Raw genomic sequence first — 25,546 nt, forward strand, 5'->3', positions numbered from 1 at the left:
ATGACATCATTAATGCCTCTCTCTATCCTTTTATCTTTTAGGAAATGTCTTTCTTCAATATTAGATTCTCTTTTTCCTCATTGTTTTGTTTTCTTTATCTTTGGCCTTCACTTTGAGATATTTTTCTCCTACTTTACTTTCTAGGTCATTAATTTAGGTTTCAACCATGTTATCTTCAATTTCAGTTCATCCACTGAATTATTAAACTGTGAATAGTTATGTTAACCATATTAGGTTGCTGCACTTGAATTTTTGTAAATTCTGTTATTAGCACTTTAAATGTTGACAATCAGCTGTCTCTTACATTTGTTCTGTTAATTCTGCTTCTCAGATGCTGAGATGGATGGTTAGTTCTCCCCTATTTTTAGCTCATTAGGGCTCAAGCATAATAAATGGAGTGTGCGGTTACAATCTGCCATTGGTAGATTTCCAACTGGCTTCTTCTCCCCTATAGCCTGATTTCAGATATACAGACAGGCATGTTGACCACTTGCAGCTGAAATACCTGGAGGAAATTTACTCACTAGGTTTCCTCAAGGTTTCACAGTCTCAGGGTCATGGAAGTCTTGATCCAATTATTCAGTTCTTCCAGGCATTTTGGGGTACAGGGACTAGTCAAATTAACATAAGATTATTGTCAAATGATACCCTTTTCTCCCACTATGAAGGAGTGCTCTCTACATACCTCTGAGTGCCAGAGTCTTCCCAGGAAATGCTACTTTTTGGCTTGTGCATTGGGAATCTTGAATAACATCTTCAGGTGCTGGCCTGGCCCAGCTTGAAGAAATGCGTAGACCAGTTATATGTAATAAGATTCCCTTAGAGTAGAGTTGCCTGATAAAATACATGACACCCAGTTTAATTTGAACTTAAGATAAGCAACATTTTTTTTTTTTTTTAGTGTAAATATGTCCTAAATATTGTATGGAATATTGTATGCCATTTAGCAGCAACATGGACAAACTTGGAAAAAATTACATTAAGTGAAATAAACCAGGCACAAAAAGAGAAATACTGCATGTTCTCACCCATATGTGGGAGATTAAAAAAAAGAGAACAAAACAACAAATAAATAATGTTAATAATTTGAACTGTTAGGAGAAGAGAGAACTCTGGTTACTAGAGGTGAGAAAGGGAAGGGGGGGGATAGTGAGAGGCTGGTAAATGGACACAAAAATACACCTAGATAGGAAAAATAAATCCTATTGGTGTACAGTCAACGCAGAATCTATAATTAACAATCATTTACTGCATGTTACCAAATGACTAGAAGAGAGATCAAAGGTGTGCAACAGAAAGAAGTGATTCAGTTCTGCAATGATGAATATGCTAATTACCCTGAATAGCTGATCACACATTGTATACATATATTGAAATATAACTCGGTGTCCCATAAATACGTACAATCAATATGTTTCAATAGATTTTTTTAAAAAAAGGTACTCATTGATTATCTGAAATTCAAATTTAATTGCATGAATATTTTTTATTGGCTAAATCTGGCTTGTCTACCACAGAGCTTAAGGACATCCTGCACACAGCTGCCTGCAAGGTCAAGTAGAAGGTTGACGCTGGAAGGGCAGCTAGGCTGATCTTGAGTGATGAGGGCAAGGAGGTACAGTTCTTGCCACCATCTTCCCAAATTTCTTTTTCTGCAGTTTCTAACTTTCCTTTTCACTTTGCTCATTATATATATTCTGCACAATAAACAAGACTTTTTGAGCTGACCCAGGTAGTAAAAACAATATAATAAAATCTTTCCCCATTAGAATCATATGTCTGTGAATACAAACATTTTAAACATTTTGTTTTCTTTTCCACATCAATGATTTTATTTTTTAAATGATTTTACGTTATGTTATAAAGCAATATAGAGCTATAAGCTGTCTTTTAAAAACATATTTTAAGTGAATAATTAAAAAACAATTAAAATTAAAGAATACTAGACCAAGGGAATCAAAATATTTTAAAAGACAAAAAAGTTAGAAGTGGAGAAATCAATATCAGGTTATTGGATATTTAAGTTTAAAGTCACTTACAGGATAAGGAAGTGCATTATGCAATAATGAAAGCACAGTTTACTAAGAAAATATATTGTTGGGCCGACCCTGTGGCTCACTCGGCTGAGCGCGGCGCTGGGAGTGCAGCAGCACTGGGAGCGCTGAGGCCGCGGGTTCGGATCCTATATAGGGATGGCGTGGTGCAGACAACACCAAGCCAAGGGTTACGATCCCCTTACCGGTCACAAAAAAAAAAAAAAAAAAAGAAAATATATTGTTCATAAATTTGCACAGCACAAACATAATAGCTAAAAATCATGAAGACAAGAAATACAAGAATTGGCCAGAAGTATACATTTAATGGGAGACTTCCCTACTCTCAGATAGACAAGCTGAGTGACCAAAAGAACAGCAAAATAAAGCAAAGGGAGATTGGAAAGGGGGGATTAATTTAAAAAGAATAAAGAAGAGTTATAATATTTTTGCTGAAGAGGTTGTAAAAAAGGAGTGCTCTCATAGGTTACTAATGGAAATATAAAACATTATGAGACTGTGGAAAAGCAATAAGGCAGCATTTATTAAAATTAAACTTTCAAATATTTTTTGGTCCAGCAACCTCATAAGTGGAAATCTTTTTCATAGAAAGGAAGGCATTGATAAATGAAGTAGATGGACAGTAATGTTTACTGCAGTATTGTTTGAATGACATAAATATGGAAATCAAATGAATGCTCCAAAATGAAAATAGCTGAAGCCCACCTGACCAAAGAATATATATATAAGGTGGGCTTCAGCTATTTTCATTTATATATATATCTGTTGAAATGGAGAGAGTTACAGGAGTTATTAGCTGGGAGAGAAAATAAAGATGCAGAAAAATATGTATAATATGATTTTATTTTTATTTATTTTCTATCTCTTAATGTATAAATTTATATAGGGTTGAATAAATAAAAATAGATCAAAATATGTGCACTAACAGTGATCCACATTATACTGGTGAGTATGAGCGGCTATTACAGGTGGAAGGAGAGAGGAAAATAAGAGGGAAAGCCAAAGCCAGGCAGAAAAAGGAAAAAAGAAAAATATTACCCCATAGTAACAACACTTGATCACATGTATAAACATGACATGATCACATATATAAACATGTATATATGGCCTTATCTGTAAATAAATTAACTGACTAATTTTTCAAAAAATCTTTGGATCCCTGCTCAATATATGCACATTATAGAAAGCCTTGTTCTAGTTTTTGATCTCAGAAGTTATCTTTTCTTTACCTTTTTTTTGGTGTGATTACTCTTTACCTGTGTATATGATGAAAGTAGGCACCCTCGAAAATTCCAGTTCAGAAGTAGGCATCCACTTGCCATCCAGGTGTCTCACCTGATTGTGTTCTAGTTTGTTTGTTTCCCTTGTTTTCCCTTCCTTCCTTCTTGAGAATTCCCTGCACAGCTCTATGCCAGGTGTTGTGGGGAGAACTCTATCACTCAATCCCACTTTTGAAGGAGCTCACAGTACAGTTGGAGACACAAGGCTTGTGCATCCCAAATACTGCAACTTTAGAGTAAACCAACACAAATGCTGGCATAAGTCAGGAAATAATTAAGAGACAGACACGCAATCCAAATAACAGGCCAAATTGTAAGAGGAGAATTTATCATGGGTTGGAGCAAACAGGAGAGAATTTGTTGAGGCTTTAGGACAAGGATTAGGTTTCTAAAATATGTGGGTGGGACTAAGGAGGGTAGAAGTGTTCTATGTAAGCGTGTCTTCTGAAATGGAAACTAAACTCTACCTAGAAAAAAATGAACACCAAAAAGAAAAATATAGCATCCTCTCATTTGATAAAAGTGCCAGAGGATCAAGTTTTAGTGAGTGTTTGTCTCCCACAAAAAAATCTGTTAAACAAACCTGCATCCTAGTGCTGTAAGCACTAAGGGAGGAGAACAGGTCTACTCAACATGAAAATTCCTTGATCAGAATAATAGTTAACATTTTCTGGATTATCACTATATTCCAGGCACTATTGTAAGTATCCTTTTTATCCCCCCAGTACACCTGCGAGACTACTATGTTTATTAGAGGTAAGGAGACTGAGTCACAGGTAGGCTAATACCCTGCTCAGAGTTGCATTGCTAGTGAGAAGTAGAACTGAGATTGGAACCTGGGCTCACAATCATGCTGCTGACTGTCACTTTTGACATTGGCCATGTTATGAGGCAGTGTTAGAGTGGCTATTGGACTGGATGTGGGAACAACTTCATCACAGGAGGGTGCACATTTAATGATAGATTTTAGCCATGCAAACCAATTTCCTACACCAGGAAAATTCCTTCAGGACCAGTGGTAATTAGTCAAAGGAATCTTTAGATGCCTTCACTAAGCAGTGTAGTGGGAATTTTCCAAGGTACACTTGTATATATTAATACTTGCTGTAGAATTTAGACAACTGTCAGCCCATGGGGGAGATCATATTTAAACTAATTTAAAATAAATGAGTAATTAACATTTCATGAGCCAATGAATCAAACATTTTGCTAAATGGAAGATAAATCATGTCTGCAGCTCAGCCTTCAATTTCAGCTACAAAGCCTATAATTCAATTAAAAATAAGCTCTTTGGCTTTTGATTAAATAACAACTTTCTGTTTTTCCTCTAGAAATATCTACATTTCCATCACCCACCACCCACCTTAGTATACACTTGCTATACTAATGCATTTTGATTTGTTCTGTTGTTTTTTTGAGTTAGTGAATAAAATATGCTTAATGATCTTTTTAAGATAATTTCAAATATGATCCATAGTAAAAGTAAATCCCTGTTTGAAAGGGTGGGAAAAGGAAAGTGAGTGGGGTCTAGAATAGGAGGTTTCAAAGTCTTTCAACCTCATTCTTTGAAGGTTGTTTTGATATATATACACACATAACTTTTATGATAGCTTTTTATATGTTAGGCCCTGTGTTGAGCTCTATATGTGCAATATCCAAATATTGCCTCATAGCAATATTAGGTGGCAGTGTTACCATCCCTGATGTAAATAGACCCACTCATGAATGTAACATTTATTGAGCATTGGTTATGCCAGACATTGTGCCCCTGTCACAAGGCAGCCCTTCTGGATGCCTTAACATTCCCTTCAAGTTGAGTTTAGATGGGTTTCTTCCTGACAATAGGCACATCTCCCTTTTCTTAGATAGAGCTCTTACTTTAGAAAACTTGTAAATTCTCTGTTCATTTGAGGTGTAAATCTTTTTTAAGGACCTGGGAGTTATCCCTTTGAAATATGATCATCAAGAAAAATAAAGCCCCTATCCTCCAGAATCTGTGGGAGATTAAGAGCCTAACTTTCACAAGTGTCAATTAGCAGATACAGATGTCCTAATCATGTTTATCTACCTCACCCCCTCCCCTGATACCCTCCAGTACTTTTTCACTAGTTCACTCCAGTGCTTAAAAACTCTTCTGCCTTTTGTTTAATTTGGAGTTGAATTTAATTCCTCTCCCTTATTACAATCTTAAATAAAATCTTTCTTGCCTGTTTAACTGGGTGGGTGCAATTTTTTCTTTTATAGATCCATTCACGTGGAATAAGATGTGAATGACTTGTAGTCCCCTGGAGTGGCACAGTGTGTGGTTCTGGTCAGGTTACCTCCTGAAAAGAGGGAGGGGGCATTAACACATGATTAAATAACTGCATAGTTACAATTATTATAAGTGCTATAAAAGAGAAGCGCAAAGTGCTATGAGAGTTTTAACAGTTAACGCTAGCTGAAGTTTGTAGGAATGCTTTTGGGAAAAAAAGATTACATTTAGGTTCCATCTGAGATCCGACTTAGGGTATAATTTGAACTGTGAAGGTGAAGACAATGTGTATGACTTCCAGGTGGAAAGAACAATGTACAGCTATGACTACATTAAGTGAGACAGCCATAAAAGATAGAGATTAAAAGATGAGTAATCACAGACTCTTCCCCCTTAACAAGGAGAAATGGGTTGTACAAGCTGAGCTTTTTGGCTACAGTTAGGCAGCAACAGTGAGTGGATGAGGAGAGGTCTATAGAGTCCTTGGTTTGCTTTTCACTGTGAAAGTGAAGTTATTGGTGCTGTGGATTGAATATCTCCCCAGACTTACTGAAGCTTGACCTCCATTGTAACAGTGCTGAGAGGGTGGGAAATCAGACTGTGGCAGTGTTGGAAGGTGGGACCCTTGTGAATGGGTTAACCCACTTGTGGAGTGATGGGTTAATGCTTTAGTGGGTTGTCATGAGAGTGGCACTCATGGATTTACAAGGAGAGCAAGTGAGCATGTTATGGAGCTCTTGCCATCCTTGCCATGTGATGCTTTGCATCGCTACAGGACTCTGTACAGAACCACCATGAAGAAGAAAGCCTTCACAAGATGTGTCCTCTGGACCATGGACTTCCCAGCCTCCAAAACTGTAGAAAATAAATTTTGTTTTCTTATAAATTACCCAGTTTCAGATATTCTATTATAAGTAACAGAAAATGGACCAATACAATTGGCAAAGAGAAAAACAATTAATTCACCAGTGTTTGGGAAAAGAAGCAGTAAGACAAATCAGGAATGGGCTGGATAAGAGGGACTTCAGTTGGAGTTTTGAGTCAGAGAAAAGAGACATATGCACACAAATATCTCCTTGGGGGTTTGTAGGTGCAAATGTGCGTGTGTGCATGAAGAGAAGGTGAAAGTGGTCTCTAAGTGTTGCCATTAATTATCAACAGAATTAATCCTTTGGTAGTTTTTGTAAATACAATAAACACATTACTTTCAACTATTTCTGGCTGTTGGATAATTCTAATTTGAATGGCTCATCTACCGAAGAACAAAATGTTAAGATTCCTGAATGTTATAAAGGCTTCATTAAGAACTCAAAAATGGGAGAGTGGCCTGAAATGACACTGGTAAGTAGAGAAGTTTAGGGAAGGAACTAGCTCAGGTGAACCCAACTTCTAAACAGCAGAAGTAGAATTAAAAACAAGGCTTGTGTAATACCAGTTCACATGCTCCAAACAATTACAAGACATTAAATAAATGAGAGGAAACCATTCCACTCATCTAAGACTGAGAGCTTCTGTCAGTTTTCCACTGGCATAATCCGAAAGCTGTAACAGTAGGCCATAGAATTTAGTATGAAGAAAATATCCGCAGCTACCTCAATAAATGAATCTTGAATAAATATAAGAATAAAGTACAGTTTCTCGATCAATAACCATGTATACAGTGTGTCCCTTTCACTCTGCTGTGCAACTCAGTAGGGAAGAGTCCTGTTTTTGCTTCACACTGTTTCCCAATGACCAGCATGGTGCCTTGTCTATGGAAGTCACTCAGTGTTTGCATGAATGAATGAGTATGTGGATAAAATGCCTTAACTGCTCCCCACCCAATAAAATTTTATTTCTTGTTTTCTCCCAAATTCAATGAATCTACCAAAGGAAATAAAAATATGCATTAATTTAGAAAATAATAAGGAATTACCCATAAGGCAACCTAAAATCTAAATCAGAACTTGTTAGTATAGTAAAGCATTCCTTCTTACACTTGTATATTTCAAACCTTTTGTCGTGCTCTACTAAATTCTCATTAAAGTGTACATTTTACCTTTGCCAAACCTCAGCACACATTTTTAAATAATGATCTGATCTGTCACAGAGAATATTGAAGAGTGCAATATCACCATGCTCTGTAGAGTAGCACACACCTTCTTATAATAGGTGACATGTTTGCACCATGTCCAGGAAGCTCCAAAGACATGCTGTGTGTTTAGAAAAGTATGTTAAAAAAAAAAAAGTACCATAGGTATATAAGAGTTCTGATAAAACATTGCCCAATGTTAAGTATTGACTAAGTATGAGAGAACAGAGTGATCTTAAAAACACTGTGAGACCTTATAATACCATTAGAATATTTATGTTGTAATTATTATTAATGTATAATTATTGATAAATATTAGCATTATTGTTCATTGCTGTTCTGAACCTTTTAAAACTTTGTGGGTATCCACAATTGTTAGCATTTGAAAGTGTACAGCAAATAAGATAGGCTGAGAAAAAAACGTATTTATGTTTTTATTTAAGGATGAATGAATGAAGAAGACACATTTCATAATCAGAAACACGGTTTTTAGAAATGAGTACAAGAGGGAAATAGGAATGTGCATCAGAATGTGCACCCCTCCCTTCCACATCACTTTACAGAAAGACCCTTCCTCTCCCACGTATAAGCCCAGTTTAATTCCCTGGGATTTCTTGAGCAAGGGAGGTGTTCCCCTTTTCTTGGAACTCTCTTCTACTCAGAGGCAAAATGGGGTGGAGTTGGCTGGAAACTGGGCAGTGACTGAGCTGCCTTTTCCCCAGAAGCATAGTCACCCCACCCATCAGCCACCATAAACACACATACTTACACTCTGTACTCAACACACTTTACTAAAGAGTGCTCAACTCCTCTCTTATGACCTAAAGTCTGGGCCTAAGTGATTTCTGTTAAAAGGAGCTGTCTTTTCAATGGACACGACAATAAAGATATTCTTTTAATAGGGCTGTCCAACCAAGGAACTCCATTTCTTTGGTCCTGGCCAATACCTGCTTCAATAAAAGCATGGTATATATATTCAGATAGATTTATATAACCATATGAAAAAAATATTCCTTAGGAAACTTGTCTACATTTTGACAAATTCAAATTTAGGAGAAAGAGAATAAACATTTATTCCTGGGACAAAGAGGATCTCATCTATAAATACTTTGTTTTTTTCAGTTCTCTGCTTTAGACAAACTAATTGAAATTAACCTCTAAAACAAACAAACAAATCCTTTTTAAGTTTCTCACCTCTACTGGAAAGGTGAGACAACTTGAAAATAATTTGTTATTTGTTAATTAATTTGTTAAGCACTGTGCTAGATTTTGTGGGTACGAAATAAATAGGTCACCTCAAACCCTTAGACTTCACATGAAAAGTTTTCTTCTGATCCTGCCTTTTTTTCCTTTTCAAACATATACACTCTTTCCTTCTTTCTCTCCTCTCTCTGTCCCCCCTTCTTTTTTTCCTTCTCTCTCTCTCTCTCTTTCTTTCTTCTTATTTCTGTCTCTTTCTTTCAAAGCCCATTTCCACCAGGTCGGGTGCCAGGAAAGGCTTAGTATTTAACATGAACTTTCAACTGAGATATGAGTGGATATTGTCAGGAAGACAGGGAAGGCAGAGCAAAGTAGTTTTAGGTAAGAGAAGCCCCAGTAAACATACAAGGTAACAAGTAATCTGATGTATTTGGAGATTACAAGCAGTTCAAGATTGGAGTGTGGGATTTAAGGGGGGGACATTATGAAGATGACATTGTAGAGAAAGAAGCAGAGATTAGGTTATTATTTTATGATATAAAGCTGTTTGGACTTTATTTTGTAAGAAGTTAAGAGCCATTGACTGATTTTAAATAGGATGTCATGATTTTACAATATGTTCACAAATTCTCTGATTATTTTCCCCTCAAAAGTGAAATCTGAATCGTCTTCCTGTTAATGTGGACTGCGCTCAGTGACTCACTTCTAAGGAACAGAATGGTGGAAGTGACTGTGAGCAATGTCTGAAATTAGGACACAAAAAGAAAGCATTTTGGATTCCTCCTTGCTCTCTCTTGCATCCCTCACTCTGGTAAACCAGCTGAAGTATTGTAAGGACATTCAGGCACCCTTACAGAAGGGCCCACTTTTCTCCTGCTAACACCCACGTAAGTGAACGATCTAGATGTGGATCTCTCAGTTCCAGTCAAGCCTTCAGGTGATGGAAACATTGGCCAAGATCTTGTCTGTAACCTCCTGAGACACCTTGAACAACACCCAGATAAACTTTTCCTGGATTTCTAACTGTCAACAACCATGCAACATAATAAATACTATTTTAAGCCATTACTTTTGGGGTAATTTGCTATGCAGTGCCTGAAAACTGATAAATAGGGGAAGAACTTGATCAGATTCTCATTTTAAAAAAGTCACTCTAAGATCAGAATGAGTTGGATAGGCAGCCAGTTGAAAATGTATATCTAATCTTAGAAAAGGTACAGTAAAAGTGCGGCATGAAAGATATAAAATGGTACACCCTTACAGGGCACTTAACATGAATGGAGCTTGCAGGACTGGAAGCTGCTCTGGGTTAGTCAGTGAGTGGTGAGTGAATGTGAAGGCCTGGGACATTACTGTATACTATTTGCCTTGGGTTGAATGTTCCCCCAAAGCTTGACCCCCACTATGACAGTGTTAAAAGAGTGGGAAATCCTATTATAGTAATTGAAAGGCGAGGCCTTGAAGAGATGATTAAACTGTAGGACCATGCCATGATGAATGGATTAAAAATGGTGGTCATGGGCATGGTTCTGAGGGCTTTAAAAAAAAGAGTAAATGAGGAGGTTGTTTTCTCACTCTCTCTGCTTCACCATTTTCACAATGTGACACGCTGCTGTTACTGTCACCACCACCAAGGCCTTCACCAGCTAAATTCCCTGGATTTTGGACTTCTCAGCCTCCGAAAGTGTAAGCAATAAATTTTGTTTTCTTTATAAATCATCCAGTTCCGGGAATTTTGTTAATAGCAACAGAAATGGACTAATATAGAAAATTGGTAGCAGAGAAGTGGGGTGTTGCTCATAACAAATACTTGAAAATGTGGAAGCAATTTTGGAACTAGGTGTTGGGTAGAGGTTGGAAGAGTTTGGGGGACTCAGAACAAGACAAGAAAACCAGGGAAAGTTTGTAATGTTTTAGAGACTGGTTAAATGGTGGTGACCAGAATGCTTATGGAAATAGGGACTGTAAAGGCCACTCTAAAGAGGTCTCAGATATAAATGAGAAGGGACTTATTGAAAACTGGGGCAAAGATCAACCTTGCTATGAACTGGCAAGGAATTTGGCTGCATTCTGTCCATGCTCTAGGACTTTGTGGAAGTCGGAACTTAGGAGTTGTGTACCAGAGTATCTGGCAGAAGAAATTTCTGAGCAGTAGAGCATTAAGGAACCTGCATGGGTACTTGTAACAGCCTGTGCTGAGTTATGGTGGCAAAGGCACAACATAAAGCCAGAATTTAAAAGGGAAGTTGACTGTAAAGATTTGGAAAATCTGCATCCTGGACATGTGGTAGAGAAGCAGAGAGCATTTTCAGAAGAAAACTGCAGTGGTGCTGAGAAGATTAACACGAAAGAAAGGGATTATCAAGAGAAGGGGAAAAAGGCCCTGAAGGCATTGCAGAAGTCTCTGGGGCCAACACTTCCATATCAGGCCAGAGGCTTAGGGAGACAGAATGGTCTTGGGGAACAGGCCTGAGGTGCCCTCCAGGGGCTCGCTGCCCAGGGCCACCTCGAGAAGTCTGCTTCTAGCATCAGCACCCTGACTGCTTTAGCTGAGCTAAATTGGCCCCAGGTATGCCTGGACCTGCAGATTTGGAAGACACAGGCAGGAAGCCTCAGTGGCATCCATATGGTGTTAGGTCTGCAGGCTTGCAGAATGCCAGAGCTGTGAAGGCTTGGGACCCTCTGCCCCAATTTCAAAGGGTGTATGGCAAAAACTGGGGGACCAGGAAGAAATCTGTCACAGGGGTGGAGTCACTGCATAGAGTCTTTGCTAGAGCAATGCTGGGTGGAAACGTGGAGTTCGAGTTGCAGCAGAGGAACCCCATTAGTGCCATGTCTACTGGAGCTGCGAGAATGGGAACTATATGGAGGCCCCAGAATTGTGGAGCTACCAGAGTGGAACACCAGCTTGGGAGAGCTGAAGTATGGCCTAAGGCCAGGAAAGCCATAGAAGCTGAGCTGCCTGGGGACTTGGGGACCCAACCTTTACACCAGTGTGCAGAGGACACCGAACATGGCGTCAAGGCACATGATTCACCAGCTGTAAGATTTAATGCCTGCCCTGCTGGGTTTCAGACTTGTTTGGGACCTGTTACCCCTCTCTTTTGGCCTATTTCTCCCTTTTTGAATGGGAATATGAATATGAACCCTATGTTTGTCCCACCATTGTATCTTGGAAGTAGATAACTTCTATTGACTTCACAGATGGAACTTTGAGTTTTGGACTTTTGAGTTGATACCAGTTAAGACTTGGGGGATGAAATGGATGTATCTGTATGCAAAAAGGACATAAGTTTTGTGGGGTCAGTGGTCGAATGCTATAGCCTGGGTTCCTCCCCCGCAACCTCATTGAAGCTTACCCCCCACTGTGAAGGTGGGAAATCTTATTATGGTAATTGAAAGGTGTGGCCTTGGGGAGGTGATTAGATTATAGGACCATGCCATAATGACAGAAACGGACTAATAAAGAAAATTGGTACACTACTGTAGACTTTATAAACACTGTACACTTCGTCTACAATAAACTTATAAAAAAATAAAGTATACGTGGCCCATCATTGACTGAAACCTTAGTGCGTGGCTCATGACTATATAAGAATGTTGGTGTCATCTCACATTGCTTTTGATCATAGGACCCTATGTCTTTGTCTTCAATACTTACCTAATATGAGAGAGCTTCTACTTGAACATTTCCTCTGATCGGGAACTCATTACTTCCCCAAACAATCCAATTCTCTGTTACACAGCTCTGGGTGTTATTCTTGCTTCAGTTGAGGTGCATTATACTCCATGAAGCTTTACTTAATTCTTCCTAGTTCTGTTCTCTGGAGCAAAACAGAATAAACATTCTTCTTTCATGTGACAACCTCTATCAAAATATTTATTTCCTTCAGAGCCTGCTGTGTAAGAAATTCCTGCACTGGTCTAGAGATTGGTCTGAGTGACCTCTAAGATTCTACTATTTTGTGAGCAAGTGTCATCATAAACCCCACAGATACAATAATGGAAATAACAACTCTTTATTGTGATGGCCAGGTGCCAAGTGCTCAGCGTCAATCTTTGCAATACCTCTGTAGAGTTGTTACCATTATTTCACTAATGCAGAGTAGGAAACTAAGTCTGCTCATATGCATGTAGCTAGCAAATGATGGAGTTAAGTTTTACATGTAGTTCTATTAATAAAAGGGGAGAGAGATAACAAACAAAGAGAAATATATATGAGGGTACTTCAAAAAGTTCATGGAAAGATTCATATTATCTTTAATTCTATTTTTACACAAACTTTTTGAAGTACCCTCAAATATCGGAAAACATAATTAGAATCATTTACTATAGTACTAGGTATTATGTCCGATCTCTCATATGTTGATTAACCTTGCTGTCTTCATTTTCAAAAAGTTTTAGGAGCACATTATACACATTGAATTGGAAAATATTGTGAGTTTTGGGCCTGTTCTTCCTTTACCATTTTGATCCAAGACCCAAATACGTAGATTCCAGACAATTTGGTTAGACACTTATTCTTTCATTGGTGCTGTTAAACTTCCACATTTAACTTTCTCAGGGAAAATATCGAACTATGTTAGAGAACTTACTTCAATATTGTCATACAGATTTTGAACACTTTCTACAGTATTTTAACTTTTAATTTAAGTAGTACAGTGGCTAAAGAAAATAGGAACTATGGATTAGAGAAGAATGAAGCAAAAATAGCATTTTGGTGTTCTTCTATATTCTGGCATTTGTCCTTTAACAAAACTTTTTCAGCTACAGTTGTTTCTGTTGACTTTTATTTGCCAATTTTATTTGCTTATCTTAAGGCTTTTATATAATTATTACAATTAATGATTTGTTCATTACTTTGTTACCCAAACTGATTTTAAATTAATTGATTTTAAGATTCTGATAGCATCTATTTTCCATATCACCAGTCATCTTCAGTGCTTCAGGAACACTATTTAATGTCAATGTTCCAAATATTTATTAAAAAAAGTATAAGATTTATTAGGTTAATTAAACATTTATAGAAGTTTGGAGAACATTTGCTTATGAATCCTAATACATTTAAACTGAAATGGTTTAAAGAAGTACTTTAATTTTGAATATCAATTTATTATCATGGTATCAGAGGGTCTTTGAAAGATGATCTTAGTAAAACAATAAAGAATTATATTTTTAAGTCTGAAAACCTAGGCTTTGAAATCAGACGGCATAAAGTACTAACTAGATATATGATCTCAGGTCATAACCTCCCTGCTACTTCATATCTTCATTGTGAAATACAGATGATAATATGCTCCTCACAAAGATAATGAGTTGATAATATGGGAGCATATGTACAATCCATAGAGCAATTAATATTGTTTGTGATTGGGAGGTGATCTTATCAACCAAACTGGAATACTTTCAAGAGTAAAAGGAGTGCTGAAACTAATTTAAATTATAAAATACTTGAAATATTAATTTGCAGACCAACTTTGTTACATGAGTGAACCTATTTAAAAACAATTATAAAAATTATAATTCTTTCTAAAAATAAAAACTGAAAAAAAAATATATACACACACACACCCTAACACTAAAGCAACATTCAAAAATCTTTATAGTGAGTGCTTGAATATTTAAACGGTAATATACATAAAAAGTTATTCTTGGTGCATATTCACATACTTTAATTCATGCCTTAATTTTATATGTCTTATACTATGTCACCTATATTTTTCTGAAAGAATTTTTTGAAATATGATTTAATTATATTTTATAAAATTGCTGCAATCTTCTTCAAAGTTACATAATAATATTTAATGTACTTAATTTTTTATAAGTATAATTAAAATATTTGCTATACCAAACTGTCCAACAATAAAATGCCCAGTTCATATTATTGCAAAATATGGATAATGACTGTGCTCGATTTATTTTGATGGTTAATATATTTTGATTTATTTGTTTAGTAAATCAAATCTTTTATCAGATAACACACATGAGGTCTTGCGGGGGGAGAGACAGAGAATTTAACTTTCTGGATAGTGAATTATAACCATCATAAAACATAAAAAATAGCATTTTAATGAAACTTTACAAATGAAATTACCACCAGTTACTGAGCAATGAGTGTATGTACATTATCTCACTTAATATTTACAGTATACCAATGTAGTAGTTATTATTATTCCCATTCTGCAGATTAGGATAGCAGGCTCAGAGTGGTAAATAACCTAACTGGGTCATACAAGGAACAAATGTCAGAGCTGGGATTTGGAACATTTACCTGACTACAATGCCAATGCTATCCACTTTTCATATGCATTATCTCACAGAAATTAAATTCTAGCGGCATTTTATTTAAGAGCATTTAATAAGTTAGGTACATACTTTAGGCCAAGCATATTAAGTTCTAGAGATATGAGTCTGGGCAAAACATGCCTTTAGTAGGTTCACAAAAGTGAAGAGGCCCTAGTCTTAGCCAAATTAGAAGCTTAGTAATGACCTATAAATATTAACATCAGATCTTATCTATATTCTAAAACCAAGAATCAAACCTTAAAATAAAATAGTCTGAGGTTGTTTTTACCAATAAAATTGCCATACAGAAGGAAAACAGGTGGTTTTCAAGTCCCAATGATCCCTATTAGATTAAGGGACAAATGGATCTGTACCATCGTTATATATGGCTATAAACTGAAACTCACCTTTTATTTCTTCCCTGGAAAATTAATGTGCTTAAATGTTAAAAAAGGCTAGACCTGTAAATTTACTATCTCTTTACAGGAAGTGCCAGCCAGTGCATATCAATTTTTGAGGGAAATAAAGAAGTGACAAAACTCTCTTTTGTGTATATGAGTGTGTTACAGGAAATCAGGCATCACTTGTAGAATGTAATGTATTAAGTCAAATGTCTAACTTTCTGGTTTTCTGATGCTTTCACATCAGAAACCTTGAACCAAAAGAGAAATCTTTTGGTTCAAGGTTGAAATCTCTTAGCCTTCTCTGGTTGGTCCAAAGTGTTCAGGCCTGGGACTGCCCTTAGTTCTGGGAATAGACATGCCAGGCAGTTATGGAAAATTAACTTTCACATAATCCCTGCCCTGGCCTTGGATATTGTAAGGTCGGGTGGTGAAACACAGTTCAGTGAAAACTTAAAATTAATTTATTAGATTCTTCTATGAGCCCACAAGGTTTGAAAAGCCCACAAGAACTGGCTCTGAGTTAGCACCATGGATTTGAATAAGGGGGGGTCACCACAGGTCATAGGCATGAGTATTCTCACAGGACATCTTTGCATTCACTGGCTGTCCTGAAAATAATTAGCCCCAAGTGCTTTGTGAATAAGATCCATAAAAATATTCCTTCTGCAGTGTGCTTATTGTATTCGTCATTAACTTCCTGGCATCTCAGCACTTTTAATTATACAGTCTTGATACCAGTGTATTAAGTTGAAAAACAAGTTGAGAAAGACTCCTCCTGAGTGGAGTGAGGATGTTGAATTAGCTTTATTTATGTATTTATGTATTTTTTTATTATACATACATGTGGGATACAACATTGATTTTTCATAATTGTGTACAACGTGTGGTGGTTAGATCAGTATAGTTAGCTTATTCATCATTACAACATGCAATCATTTTTTGTGTCCATTGACCAATTCCTATTAGCCCGCCTCCTTCTCCCCCTCCCCTTTTCCACCTCTAGTTTTCTAAAAGTTCAACATATTACAGTGATTGTTGTTTCTTTCTTTGTCTCTGTTTTTCTTTATTGTTCTTTTGTTTATTTATGGATTCAGCTCCTGGTTATGAGTGAGAACATGTGGTATTTGTCTTTCTGTACCTGGGTGGTTTCACTTAGAATAATTTTCTCCAGGCTCATTCATGTTGTTGCAAATGGAAGAATTTCATTTTTTGTGTGTCTGAGTAGTATTCCATTGTGTAGATATACCACAATTTCCTTATCCAGTCATCCATCGATGGACATTTAGGTTGGTTCTATTGCTTAGCTGTTGTAAATAGAGCTGCAATAAACATGGGAATGCAGGTATCACTTAGACCTGATGTTTTCCAATCCTCTGGATATATACTCAGTAGTGGGATTGCTGGATCATATGGAAGATCTATCTGTAGTTGTTTAAGGAACCTCTATATGGTTCTTCACAATGGCTGTACTAATTTACAGTCCCACCAACAATGCAGGAGGCTTTCTCTCTCTCCACATCCTTGCCGGCATTTGTTATTCTCTGTCTTTCTTATAATAGCCATTCTGATAAATTCTACTGTTCTAAAATTTTTAGTAGTAGCATTGTCAAAGATTTAAGTTGTGATGCCATTGTAAAACAACTGACTGCTTCAAGCATTTTTATTTTTTAATAAAAATGCCAAGCAGTGCTTATAGCTTGTAGTTATGTATTTTAAATCAACTGTCCTACTCTGTGTGTACCATACTATTTGGAGGGCATGTGAGGATATAGTTAAGAAGTACCAACCTTCTCTGGTGATGGAATGAAGAGCTACTTGCATTGTATAATTTCTTTCATGTAACACATTTTTTTAATAACAAAAAAGCATACCATAATTTTACAAAATTCAAAGCATCCTAAGTAACATAAAGAAAATAAATGAATCCCACATGATTTCCACAACCTAGGGGGGAAAATCACTGCAAACACATTTTAGTGTATGAGTATTTATGTAATGACCAAAAAGAAAATCAGCAGTTAAAAAATAAGAAATTAAGATCAACTGTATTTAATCATAATCTATATGCTCTAGGGAAATGAACAAAGGGCATTTTCTCAGGCTTTATTTTCTCTCAAAAGCTCAGAAAAATTTCAGTCTTACGAAGTTTTATGAAAATTTAAACATGAAAATTTAAAGCCTAATTACATTACATATTTTCTAACTGTGGTTATTATACAAAACCCACCAAAATCTAATGAGGTTATTCCCTGCCTCTCCCTCCCTCTTTAATGTAAAATTAGTCTTGTTATATTGGGTGTTCTTTTTTTGTTCCTTTTTTTTTTTTAAGTAGGTCAATCCATTACTGGAAATTACCCTCAGCAGTCTTTGACAATGGCTTCATTGTCCTCATTTATAATTTTTGGTTTGCTGCACATACAGTATAGTCCTAACACCAATCAATTTGTTTCACATGCATTTCTTTTACTGCCTTTTTCTATTGTGTATTGAGCATCTTCTCTCAGAAAAGAGAGAAAGCGCTTGTGGGACTTTGTGTTTGCACTTGTGGATTTTGTTCCTAGCTTTAAGGCTCCAGGAAGCTTCTGGAATGGATAACAAAGTACTCATCTAACACTTATTTGGGGGGATGGAATCGGGGGTTTTAGTTTCAAAAGTGACCTTTTCTTACTCCAAAAATTATGTCACCAAAACTATCCATTGATCCCTCAACCTGTTATCCTACTAATTACTCTCCCTATAGAAGAAAGCAGTGGCAAATTTATAATGGGTTAACTTCCATATTTAATGAGCCCACGTATATCATGTTTTATTAAATATATGAAAGCAATACAGCTCTGTCTAGATACCAAGGTTATTGTCATATACCTATCATTTTAACTCATGGGGCATACAACATCCCTTGGCTACTCTTGGGGATAACAGTGTTGCTGAATCTCTTGAGCCTGACATTGCTAATTGCTTAGCTAGTCCTCATGTTCCTTTCTCCAAACTAACAGAGAGCTGACTTTGTTTGGAATGTCTTCATGGTTAGTTATATTTCTCAACTTCCTCAGCTAGAGGAATTATTTTGCCCAATACTGGCCAGCGAGATTAAAAAAATTGTCAGAAAGTTTCGCTTTCCCTCTGTGGATTCCTCCCACTTCCCTTATCACTTTTTATGCTGGAAGGGGAGATGGAAAATAGATGTGGAGCACCATTTTGTGACCATGAGGAGGAAAGCCATGCTCTGTGATGTCACAACAGAAAGATAAAACAGCCATAGGCACTGATGGCATCTTGAAGCCATGGCACCAGTCCTGAATGACTTGGCATCTGATCTTTCTTGCTATGTGACAAAAAAATCAATCTCTTATTTGCTGAAGACAGTATGAGCTTATTTGTGACACGGACAGCCCATGCATTCTTTACTGGTGGTATTTTGAGATCTGAATGAAAATATAGACATCAGCTATACCTGAACATCAAAAGCAGTTTGCATTGATTAGGTATTTAATTATTGCCTGTTGTTGCTTTGGTGAACTATTAAGCTCTTGCACAGAATTTTAGGGGCATGGAAATCAATTTTGTTTAAGAGACTGTACATGGGGGCCTGTTTATTGACGAGGCACTGAGAATCTAAAAGTTCCACAGTTCTCTGTCACAGAATTAGGTCTGAGAAGGCTAAATAAATACAGTTTTACAGTACAGTGTAAAATATGGTGAAGACTCCAAGGAAGGCTTCCTGGAGGAAACATCTGTGTTGGTAATAAGTGATAAAAAGTAAAGACATGAGGGAGCAAAAGAACATTCAGGAAGCAGAAGCAATAAGAGAAAAGAAAAGAAGCTCAATTGAGGGACCAAAAATATAGTTGAGAATTACAGAAGCAAAGGATAAGAAGATGAGGAGGAGGCATTGGCCTTACCAGAAGAGACCTTAATGTTATGTTTGCAACTTGGGATTTTAGTAATGAAGTATCTTTGCAGAATTTTAAACCAGGAAGTGTTATAATTGGCAGTTGGGTAGGTCACTGGCAGAAGTGTGAAGAATATTTTGGAGGGAAGGCCAGGGTGAGAAAACCCAATTAAGATACATGATGGCAGTCACGCGGAGAGATGCCAGGGATGGGGAAGTGGGACAGAATCAAAAAATAAAGGAGATAATAAAATATTTTTTCCCCAATCGCCTATCTGTGAGAGTTTGGTAGAGGCTGGCAGAGTGGCAGAAACAGAATGTAATAAAATCTCTCACTACAATAAGTTTCTGGTTTGTATTCTGCACCATTAAAAATTTATTTAAAATAGAAGCCAGGCAAAAATTATTTCCAAGAAAAAAAATGCACGAAGAGTTCCAGAGGATGAGATGATTTCTTGAAATGAGGTTTTAAAATAAGTCACTATCATTTTGTAGTTAAAAAATAACTCCCAAGCAAGATGTCTTTCAATAGGTGAATTGATAAAGACACTATGGTAACTCTATACAATCGAGCATTATTCAGCAATAAAAAGAATTGAACTATCAAGCCACAAAAAGACATGAAGGAATGTTAAATGTATATTGCTCAGTGACAGAAGTCAGGCTGTAAAGCTAAATACTATATGACTTTCTGACATTCTGGAAAAGGCAAAACTATTTGACATTCTGAAAAAAATAAAACTATAGAGAGTAAAAAGATCAGTGGTTTCCAGGAAGTCAGAGGGAGGGGGAAAGAGATGACCAGATGGAGCACAGGAGATTTTTAGGGCAGTGAAACTTTCCTGTGTGACACTGTACTGGTGGATACATGACATCATGTAATTGTCAAAACCCATAGAACTGTACAACAGGAAAAGTAAACCTTAAACTATGGACTTTAGTTAATAAGAATGTATCACTACTGGTTCATCAATTGTGACAAATGTACAATGTCAATGCAAAATATTAATGACAGGGGAAACTGCAGGGGGACGATGTGGGAACTCTACTTGCTTGGACAGTTTTTCTGTAAACTAAAACCACTCTAAACCATAAAGTTTATTAGAGAAAAGAAAATTCTCTTCTAAGCAAAACAAGTCAGAGTAATATTGGATCATAGAAATTTATTTTTTTCAAGACAGGAAGTCTTGGTTACTGGTTCCCAGCAGAGGATCTCCCTCATTTATATTTTCAGATTTCCTTCTTAACAAGAAATGGAAACTTCACCAGCCTTCTCCATCTTTTCAGTCTAATATTTCTTATCAGATCAGAATAAATATTCTGTGATGAGTTCAACTAATAAATTTCTATCTGATAGTATGGAATTTTTCTCTTGACTTTTGAAATATTTAGGTTTTGCAAAACAGTATTTGGGCCTGTTCCCTTCATATCCTCCATGCTACTATCAAAATCCTGCAAGCATTTGTTCCTCCTATCATATGTACTGCGGACTTCTAGATGTTATCATGGCGTTCAGTACCATTCAACTCCAAACCCCAGGGAAACCAGCCTAAGGGGAAGGTGACATTTCCTTCACAAGGAACTGCCTCTAAACAGATATGTGAAATGCCTTATTGATCACTTCTGACTTTTTCCTCCACTGATACTTTTCAAAATTCCCAGGTGATTGTTCACTTAGGTATTTGCTATAGAGAAAGCAAAAATAAATCAGTTTGTACGGTTATAGACTAATATATGTATGAAACTGAAAATCATACATGCAAATTCCTTCAGAGATAGTTATTTAAGATGATATGTCGTACACTATCTTAGTGTACCACTTTCACCATTTCTGATTAGAGTCAAGTCCGTGGCCGCTATTAATTCTATCCAAACACTTTAGTCAAACACAGTATTATTCAACTAGATTAAACCCTCTATATGCTAGGCATAATCCTAAACAACTTAGTCATTCTTTAAATGAAATATACTCTTAAATGGAGAAAATGCCAAGACTAATCAAAAGAACTTCAGATGGGGCACTGTGAGGATTCTACAAGAAGAATTCTAAAATGCTTTGAACAATTGGAACACTAGTAAAGAGCATTACAGTCTCCTTTATTTATTTATTTTTTTTTAATTTTTTTTTTAAATTTTATTTTGTCGATATACATTGTAGCTGATTAATGCTCCCCATCACCAAAACCTCCCTCCCTTCTCCCTCTCCCCTTCCCCCCCAACAATGTCCTTTCTGTTTGTTTGTTGTATCAACTTCAAATAATTGTGGTTGTTATATCTTCTTCCCCCCCCCCGGTTTGTGTGTGTATGTGTGTATGTGTGTGTGTGAATTTATATATTAATTTTTAGCTCCCACCAATAAGTGAGAACATGTGGTATTTCTCTTTCTGTGCCTGACTTGTTTCACTTAATATAATTCTCTCGAGGTCCATCCATGTTGTTGCAAATGGCAGTATTTCATTCGTTTTTATAGCTGAGTAGTATTCCATTGTGTAGATGTACCACATTTTCCGTATCCACTCATCTGATGATGGGCATTTGGGCTGGTTCCAACTCTTGGCTATTGTAAAGAGTGCTGTGATGAACATTGGGGAACAGGTATACCTTCGACTTGATGATTTCCATTCCTCTGGGTATATTCCCAACAGTGGGATGGCTGGGTCGTATGGTAGATCTATTTGCAATTGTTTAAGGAACCTCCATACCATTTTCCATAGAGGCTGCACCATTTTGCAGTCCCACCAACAATGTATGAGAGTTCCTTTTTCTCCGCAGCCTCGCCAGCATTTATCGTTCATAGTCTTTTGCATTTTAGCCATCCTAACTGGAGTTAGATGGTATCTCAATGTGGTTTTGATTTGCATTTCCCGGATGCTGAGTGATGTTGAGCATTTTTTCATATGTCTGTTAGCCATTTGGATATCTTCCTTAGAGAAATGCCTACTTAGCTCTTTTGCCCATTTTTTAATTGGGTTGCTTGTTTTCTTCTTGTAAAGTTGTTTGAGTTCCTTATATATTCTGGATATTAATCCTTTGTCAGATGTATATTTTGCAAATATTTTCTCCCACTCTGTTGATTGTCTTTTAACTCTTTTAATTGTTTCTTTTGCTGTGCAGAAGCTTTTTAGTTTGATATAATCCCATTTGTTTATTTTTCCTTTGGTTGCCCGTGCTTTTGGGGTCGTATTCATGAAGTCTGTGCCCAGTCCTATTTCCTGAAGTGTTTCCCCTATGTTTTCTTTAAGAAGTTTTATTGTCTCAGGGTGTATATTTAAATCCTTAATCCATTTTGAGTTGATTTTAGTATACGGTGAGAGGTATGGATCTAGTTTCATTCTCCTGCATATCGATATCCAGTTATCCCAGCACCACTTGCTGAAGAGGCAGTCCCTTCCCCAGTGAATAGGCTTGGTGCCTTTGTCAAAGATCAGATGGCAGTAAGTGTGTGGGTTGATTTCTGGATTCTCTATTCTATTCCATTGGTCAGTGTGTCTGTTTTTATGCCAGTACCATACTGTTTTGGTTATTATAGCTTTGTAGTATAGCTTAAAGTCAGGTAGTGTTATGCCTCCAGCTTTATTTTTTTTGCTGAGCATTGCTTTGGCTATTCGTGGTCTTTTATTGTTCCATATAAATGTCTGAATAGTTTTTTCCATTTCTGAGAAAATGTCTTTGGAATTTTGATGGGGATTGCATTGAATTTGTATATCACTTTGGGTAGTATGGACATTTTCACTATGTTGATTCTTCCAATCCAAGAGCATGGAATATCTTTCCATCTTCTGTATCCTCTCTAATTTCTCTCAGCAGTGGTTTGTAGTTCTCATTATAGAGATTTTTCACCTCCTTGGTTAACTCAATTCCTAAGTATTTTATTTTTTTGGTGGCTATTGTAAATGGGCAGGCTTTCTTGATTTCTCCTTCTGCATGTTCACTATTGGAGAAAAGAAATGCTACTGATTTTTGTGTGTTGATTTTGTATCCTGCTACTGTGCTGAAATCATTTATCAATTCCAACAGTTTTTTTGTAGAGGTTTTAGGCTGTTCGATATATAGGATCATGTCATCTGCAAACAGGGACAGTTTGACTTCATCTTTTCCAATCTGGATGCCCTTTATTTCCTTCTCTTCTCTGATTGCTCTGGCTAGTACTTCCAACACTATGTTGAATAGGAGTGGTGAGAGTGGGCATCCTTGTCTAGTGCCTGTTCTTAAAGGAAAAGCTTTCAGCTTTTCCCCATTCAGGATGATATTGGCAGTGGGTTTGTCATATATGGCTTTAATTATGTTGAGATACTTTCCCTCTATACCTAACTTATAGAGGGTCTTTGTCATGAATGAGTGCTGAACTTTATCAAATGCTTTTTCAGCATCTATAGAGATGATCATATGGTCCTTGTGTTTGAGTTTATTAATATGGTGTATCACATTTATTGATTTGCGTATGTTGAACCAACCTTGCATCCCTGGGATGAATCCCACTTGATCGTGAGAATAATTTTTCGTATGTGTTGCTGTATTCTGTTTGCTAGTATTTTACTGAGGATTTTTGCATCTATATTCATCAAGGATATCGGCCTGTAGTTTTCTTTTTTGGTTATATCTTTACCTGGTTTTGGTATCAGGATGATGTTTGCTTCATAGAATGAGTTTGGGAGATTTGCGTCCGTTTCAATCTTTTGGAATAGTTTGTAAAGAATCGGTGTCAATTCCTCTTTGAATGTTTGGTAAAATTCTGCTGTGAATCCATCTGGTCCTGGGCTTTTCTTTGTTGGGAGCCTTCTGATAACAGCTTCAATCTCCTTTATTGTTATTGGTCTGTTCAAATTTTCTACGTCTTCACGGTTCAGTTTTGGGAGCTTGTGTGTGTCCAGAAATTTATCCATTTCCTCCAGATTTTCAAATTTGTTGGCGTATAGTTGTTTATAGTAGTCTCGAATGATTCCTTGTATTTCAGATGAATCAGTTGTAATATCGCCTTTTTCATTTCTAATTTTTGTTATTTGAGTCTTCTCTCTTCTTTTCTTTGTTAGCCACGCTAATGGTTTGTCAATTTTATTTATCTTTTCAAAAAAGCAACTTTTTGATTCGTTGATCTTTTGAATTGTTTTTTGGTTTTCAATTTCATTCAGTTCTGCTCTGATCTTAATGATTTCTTTCCGTCTGCTAACTTTAGGATTGGATTGTTCTTGTTTTTCTAGTTCTTTAAGGTGAAGTGTTAGGTTGTTCACTTGCCATCTTTCCATTCTTCTGAAGTGAGCATTTAATGCAATAAATTTTCCCCTCAATACTGCTTTTGCAGTATCCCACAGGTTTTGGTATGATGTATCATTGTTTTCATTAGTTTCAATAAACTTTTTGATTTCCTGCTTGATTTCTTCTTGGACCCATATGTCATTAAGTAGAATGCTGTTTAATTTCCATGTGTTTGTATAGTTTCCAGAGTTTTGTTTGTTATTAATTTCTAGTTTTAATCCATTGTGGTCTGAGAAGATACATGGGATAATTCCAATTTTTTTGAATTTATTGAGACTTGATTTGTGACCTAATATGTGATCTATCCTGGAGAATGATCCATGTGCTGATGAGAAGAATGAATATTCTGAGGTTGTTGGGTGGAATGTTCTGTAGATATCTGCCAATTCCAATTGGTCTAGAGTCTTGTTTAGATCTTGTGTTTCTCTACTGATTCTTTGCCTAGATGATCTGTCTAATATTGACAGTGGAGTGTTCAGGTCCCCTGCTATTATGGTATTAGTGTCTATTTCCTTCTTTAGGTCTAATAGAGTTTGTTTTATAAATCTGGCTGCTCCAACATTGGGTGCGTACATATTTATGATTGTTATGTCTTCTTGATGGATCAGTCCTTTTATCATTAAGTAGTGTCCCTCATTGTCTCTTTTTATGGTTTTTAGTTTAAAGTCTATTTTGTCAGATATAAGAATAGCCACTCCAGCTCGTTTTTCTTTTCTGTTTGCATGCTAAATCTTTTTCCATCCTTTCACTCTTAGTCTGTGTGAATCTTTATGGGTGAGGTGGGTCTCTTGTAGGCAGCATATAGTTGGGTCCTGCTTTTTGATCCAGTCAGCCAGTCTGTGTCTTTTAATTG

Source organism: Cynocephalus volans, chromosome 14 (assembly GCF_027409185.1).
Source record: "Cynocephalus volans isolate mCynVol1 chromosome 14, mCynVol1.pri, whole genome shotgun sequence".
NCBI lineage: Eukaryota > Metazoa > Chordata > Mammalia > Dermoptera > Cynocephalidae > Cynocephalus > Cynocephalus volans.